Raw genomic sequence first — 7,213 nt, 5'->3', positions numbered from 1 at the left:
CGAATGTACAAATGTGCTTTACACAATTGATGTATGTATGGATTGTGATAAGAGTTGTATGAGCCCCCAATAAAATGATTTTAAAAAGAGATAGATGTGGTGGTGATTGTACAATTCCCCTTGATATGGTTGAGTGACTAAACTATTCAATTATATGATGTGTAAATTATGTGCCAATAAAACTGTTGGAAAATATAATAAAATGAAACAACAGAAATATGTGACATCGCTGGGTCTGCATCACCGTGGGACACCAAACAGCTGCCATTGGTGCCCGTGACTGATTCTGCAGCTCCGGCCACCGTCTTACTTCCCCCGGATCCGCTTCCCTCATCTACCTTCCCGACCTGGACAACACCTCCAGGATCAAGCCCTCTAACTGAGCTTGTCCCAGTCTCACTGAAATGTGTCTAAAAGGAAGAAGGGGAAAGGTGAAGCGTTTCAGAGTCTTGTCAATTACTATTATTGTGTTTTGTTGGGGTTTGTTTGTTTTTCCTGCAGGAATCATTTAATGTTGTTGAATGCTTTCTCAATTTACTTAAAATATTGAATTCATCATAACGTTCCATCTTCCCTAGCATTTCTGTATCCTAGAGACAGAGTTTCTGTTTTTGAAAAGTAAAATGTGTTCCTGACTCAATTGAGACACACATGGAATTTGATGCATACATTGTACCACCACCTGAAAGGAGTCTCTATGCGATAGGTTCTAACTCCCAGTAGGGGGCAGACCAGCGTTACAAAAGTGCTGACAACTGATTAAAAAACAAATACCAAACTCACTGCCATCATGCCTACGATAATGAGCCCATAGGAAGGGGTAGAACTGTCCCTGTGAGTTTCTGAGGCTGAAACTGTTTACAAGAGTAGAAAGCCCTCCTTTCTGCTGCTCAGTTTTGAACTGGCAACAGTTCAGTTCGGCAGCCCAATGTGTAACCACTGCACTACCAGGGCATCAACAGAAGGGAAGCCCAATAGAAGCATGCTGGGGAACCAAGTTAGGAATGAGAAAGAAAACCTGGGCTGTCCATTTAGACTGAAGGAAGGAGAATGAGTCCATGTTCGCCTTGCATTTTCTGGAACTTGAGGAACGCTGGGTGGAGAGTAAGTCAGTAGAATATGGAGTATTACCATGTCGTTTTTTATCCCCCAACAATCTCAGACTCCTTCTGTTTGCATTACTAACGTTCCAGTTCCTAAACTTTCTCATTGTGACTATTGGGAAGGCCTCCCTGGCCTCGCCCCACCCATTCAGTCTCCACCTTGTGATCCAAACAACAGCTTTAAACTGCTGTCAGGACCACATCAAACTCACTGCCATTGACTTGATTCCAACACGCAGTGACCAGACTCCAGTTGTGAGTTTCTAGGCTGTAAATCTTTAAAGGAACAGAAAGCCTCATCTTTCTCCCGTGGAGCAGTCAATGGTCTTGAACTGCCTGCCTCGTGGTTGCAACCAAATGTATAACTCACTATGCCACTAGAGTACTTTGCTGCCAGGATACTGTCCTCAAATAAACTTAAATGATTTTTAAAATCCCTCACATTCTTTCATCTTTAACTCCTACCTTCCCTGCATGTGTATCCTTGGTCTACGTAAGTGCAACTCTCGCTCACTGCCTGTGAATCAATTCCAATTCATAGTGACCCTGTTGCATAAAGTAGAACTTGCCCCATCTGGGTTTCTGACACTGTAACTTTTACAGGCGTAGAAGCCTCATCGTTCTCCCACAGAGTGGCTGGTGGTTCAGAAATACTAGCCCTCGTGCTTGATTGATCAGAGAGGAATTATATCTCTGATTGTATCAGAGAGGAGTGAATGATGTTAGTGAGTGAATGATGAGTAAACATTATAGTGGGGCAGGAGAAAAAAAAGAAAAAGAGGAAAGAAGGAAAAATATATACATGCAAATATATAAATATGGGTATTGTTTATATGTGTATATACGAGAAAATGCAACAAGGAAGCAGATGAACTTTGGGCCTCTACTTAAATCTTCCTCAGTACAAGAATGGTTTCTTCCAATAATGCAGCATTATATGGTACTCACCTCCTTGACATGATCGCAGACAACAAAATCAGTATAAGTAAATGTGGTAAAGGAAGCTAATGGTGCCTGGATATCCAAAGATATAGTGTATGGACCTGAAAGGCTTGTAGTTAAACAAGTGGCCATCTATCAGGGAAGCAACAAAACCCAAATGGAAGAAGCACACCAACCTGTGTGATCATGAGGTGTCAATGGGAAGAGGTATCGGAAGTTCAAAAACAAGCAACCAAATCACTGTGAAGGGGCATGGATGTAGTGGAGACCCAACACCCACCGATAAGATAATTAGACAGTCCCTCTCAGAAGGGCCACATGGTAGAGATGATAAATCCAGGGGTCAGTGTAGTACTGATGAATCATATAACTATCCTCTAGTTCTTTAATATTTCTTTCCCTTACTATTATGATTTTTATTTGTTTTATCTCATTAATCATGTTAGATTTGCATATGTTCATTTGTATATTTAAGATCATTCTGTACATAAAAGCCAAAATAGATAAACCTTCAGAAACAGTAACCAGAGTAACAGTTCCTTGAGAGTAAGGGAAGAGAAGGGAGGGAGAGGGAGAACAGGGAGCTGATGGCATTGATGACTGTGTAACCCCACTTGATGGGATCCCATAACACAATTGCATGTGAATGGACATATTGGACTGTGTGAGATATGGCACACAAAAAATTATAGGGAAAAATTAGGGTTCCTGAGGAATAGAGTGGGGGAAGGAGGGAGAATGGGGGCGCTGATATCAAAGAGTTCAAGAAGAAAGAAAATGTTTTGAAACTGATGTGGTAACAATCATACAATACTGCTTGATGTGATTGAGCTGTGGAATGTTATGATATCTTCAAGAGCTTCCAATAAAATGATAAATACATTTTTCAAAAAATAAATGCTCACCCTGCCGTTAACAGTCCAACATGCAACCCACTATGCCACTGGCACTCAAGTAAACATCGTCCAGCCATTTCTTCCCTCAGCAGCAGAGTGGATCCAGACCACAAACCTGTCAGTAATTAGCTAAGTGCTTAACCATTAGGTCACCACGCTCCTTGAATCATACATCATTCCTCTAATTATTTCAGGCAATTGGAAAATCAAGCTTCACGGTGTCTCCTGGCCCTAAGACTGCGCATTTGAGATGCCACCCAACATTACGTTTCGGTCTTCATTCTCTTTTCATATTGACTGGCTGGAGTCCAAGACCCCGCCTCCCCTCACCCCGCCCATCAGGCTTTGCTCATATAACCACATGTCTTTTATCAAACTGGCCTAAGGTTAGCATTATCTGCCAAGAGGCAAAGGCATTGTCATAATTTTGAATCAACTCAACATTAATGGTTTTAGCTCACAGACACACTTGGGCTGCTCTCCCAAATGGCTGCCCCTATCCTTTGCCATTGCCTTACTAATGGGAAGGAGGCCTTAGGTGAATGTTGATAAGCTTAAAGATGGTAACATAAGACTATTTTCTTTGCCAAAGCTTACTTCAATAGCCCCCTTGCAACCATAAAATGGATGCTTCCTAAAGAATGTGTAGGATGATAGGACATTGGAAAGGACCAGAATTATTTGGGGAAATCAAATAATTTTGACTGCCAACCCACCCTCCTGCATGGCCAATCCAAGACTCTGCCTATCTTTAAGAGATTGTCTTCATTGTAAAATTATTTTAAGAAAAAGCACTACGTTGTTATTGGTAGGGCCTGCCCATGTCTCACCACCCATATAGCTAGAAAGATCTTCTACATTTCTAACTTAAATGGTCATCTATCCACTTTGTTGAGTGCATCTTCTGTGCCAGGTAGTATAGGCATTGGAATGCAAAGGGAAACAAGACCAAAGCTCCTCTCCTCGTAGAGCTTAGGTTCCAGTAAAGGAGACAGAGGAAATGAGACTCAATTGGAAAAGAAGGATACATTTTGGCATTGCTGAGGGCAAGGAAGAGACATGAAGCACAATAACAGGGCAGACAGGGTCCCTGAGTTGCCCAAATGGCTCCCTAAGGAGGGTCATCCGGGTCATTTCTTCTCACCCTTCTTACACACTATTTCTCTGACTGCTTTATTCCTTTTATTCCTCTTGTCACCATTTTTTAAATGATATGTTCATTTTTTCCCCTCCAAGATGTCAAGGACCACCTTTGGTTTATTTATCACTATATACCAGCTGGAACCCTGGCCATGCTGTAGGGGCGGCGTTAGACTGCTAATCACACTGTTGGCCATCCAGATCTCCCAGTATTCCCCAAACGAACAAGGAGACATCTGCTCCCAGGAAGATGAACAAAGCCTTGGAAACCCTACCTGGGATCGCTAGGAGATGGAGTTCATGAGATGGCAGGGGTTTGGTTCTTGAGTACACACAGTCACCCGAGTGTGCCCCGGTGACAGAGCGGGTGATGAGTTCAACTGCCAGCCAGGAGGCCAGCAGCTGAAATTCACGCAGCGCTCCATGAGGGGAAATGAGACTTATTGCTCCCATAGAGATGCAGAGCCTCAGAAACCCACAAGGGTTTATTATATAGGCTTATTAGGAGGTGGAATTCACTCAATGGCAGTGAGTTTGGGTATGTTTTTGTTTTTGTTTTTTCAGAATATGCCTGGAAGAGAATGTGTTCAATATGTATTTCTTGATTCCGTTGATGAACGAGAAAATGAGTGAATGAATGCTTACACACTTCCAGTACTCATTTCGGTTCAAACATTAAAGTGATTGTTCCCTTTTAAGTCCCATGATCATCTCTAAAATCACTGACAATATTCAAGGAAATAACTAAGAGCCTACTTGGTGTGGAAGCCCCTTGAGGCTTGGGGTATGCATGTATTGTTTGTCTGTTTCCTTTGTTTCCATACAGGGATGCTGAACACTTTTTAGGATATCAATATTCAAACAAAGCAGATCGGAAGAGGAGATAAGATTGTGTCATAGGCATTTTCTCTCAATTTTCTTTATGTTTCCTCTGCCTGTATCACAGCATGGCAGGTTGTTAAATATTGAATAGGATATCATCCGGGGCACTTACTTTATAGATATAAAGACGGTGACTCAGAGAGATGACGCGTTTTCCTCCAATTCAAACAGTTTTACGGCATTCAGAACTAAATTCTAGGTTTTCTTCCCATCTAGTCCAATGACCTTTCTAGTAGTCGTAACTCTATCCTGTCCCTCAGCTTTCTCCTCCTCAAAGACACTGGCTTTTATAAGAAGGCCCTCCTCAGCCTAAATTAAAGAGCCCTCTAAGCTCAGTAGGTTCAGCATTGGGCTGCTAACTGTTAAGGTCGGTGGTTCAAACCTACCATCTGCTCCAAGAGAAAATATGAGACTGCTAATAAAGAGTACAGTCTCAGAAACCTGAAAGAGCAGTGCCCTGTGGAGTCACTGTGAGTCAGAATTGACTCAATAGCAGTGGGGTAAGGTGACACATGGTTAAAGTACTCAACTCCTAAGTGAGAGGTCTCCAGTCTGAACCCACCAGGCACTCTGCTTGAGAAAAGACTGTGGATCTTTCTGTCCCAGTTTAAATGTTAGCTATTTCCTTAAAGATGATGGCCCAGGCAACCCCATGGGGGCAGTTCTATTCTGTCACAGGGGTAACCAGTCTGTGCAAAGCACACAAGATCAATAATCTGAAGAACTTTTTTAGAAACTTTGGTTTTTAAACTGATCCTTTACCTATGTGCAACATATGTCTTTGTTCTGGGGTCAACTGAAGCCACAAACACAGAGTCGATTCTGACTCTCAGAACCTTTCTGAAACGATGAATCTTCAAGAGAGCAGACAGCTCATCTTTCTCCTGTTGAGTTGCTAGTGAGTTTGAACTGGTGACTTTGTCATTAAATACCCAATGCTTACACCATTGTATAACCAAGGGGCCATGTAGTAACACCAGCATCTCTCAAAATATGGATTCATTCCAATGGATCAACACTAGGTGCAGGTGTACACCCACCAGCACTACTATCTGCTCATAGATCACCTTTGAACTAGATCTCTCTGGTGTTTCAAGGGGCACATCATTAGCATCCAACTATCAAGAAACTCCTTTCAGGATTTCTCTGAAGCTGACAAGGTCAAGTGTCTACAGAAGAAAATAGAAGCCTGTTAAGCAGGGATTCGGGACTCCACAGAAGACAACTCTTTGTTAATGCTTTGCAATTCAACCGTTATCTTATGGAGCAAGAGTGCACCTCACTGGAACCTAGATTCTGTTTACGCCCTTCTTCCTGTTCAAGTGAAGGAGATATGGTGGCAAGGGACAATAGCAGAATGGTTAAGACCATGTCCTGTGTGGAGTATGGTGGCTCTGTTGAGATAGGCAGTCAAAATAGAACAATTTTAATGTTTATAAGTGATTTTTTTAAGTCCTTGATCACACAACTACAAGTCTCAGGTCCAAGCCCCAATAAGTCGTTTCTCACTGCATAACTTAGGGTAAGTGGCTTAAATTACTTTGCCACCATTTCCTCATTTTAAAGATTAAGGGTAATAATAATAACTTTCCTACAAAGTTTCTGTGAGTGTTAAATGAGTGAGTGCATATAAAGTACTTGGAACAGGGCCTAGTCCATGAAAAGCGCATAACAAATGTTAGCTGTCATCATAAATATTATGAACAGACTTGTAAGATAAGGACGTAAATGAAATAGCCTTGTTCAAAAGTCAAGCTGACGTAGTTGGGACTGATTAGTACAAAGCTAGGGTGTCTCACAGAGCTTGCACCTGATCTCTCCTGGAGATTTTAAGGCCAACTTTAGGATATTTATTTATTCTCCTCTTCTTTCTAAAACAGCATGCTGTTGTTCTTGTTGTTTTTAAGTGCTATTGAGAAGACTCTAAGTTCAATGATGGCCCAGCCTTGCGCATCTCAATAATTGTGGCGTTTGAATCCGTTGTTGTCGCCAGGGTATTTGGAATGCCTTCCAGGGTGAGAGGGTCATCTTCCAGCATCATATTCAACAATGTTTTGCTGTGATTCATTTGCTTTTCAGTGGCTAATCCCTCTGAAGTGGGCTGCCAATTCTTTCTTCCTAGTCTGTCTTAGTCAGGAAACACCACTAAAACCTGTCCATCAGGAGTGACCCTCCTGGTGCTGGAAACTCTATAGTGGCATCACGATAATGGTAGAGCTTCCAGCATCATAGCAACACACAAGCAACCAC

This window comes from Echinops telfairi, unplaced genomic scaffold (genome assembly GCF_000313985.2).
Source record: "Echinops telfairi isolate 266 unplaced genomic scaffold, ASM31398v2 ScPeMD7_70;HRSCAF=299, whole genome shotgun sequence".
NCBI lineage: Eukaryota > Metazoa > Chordata > Mammalia > Afrosoricida > Tenrecidae > Echinops > Echinops telfairi.
This window is presented reverse-complemented; position numbering follows the sequence as displayed.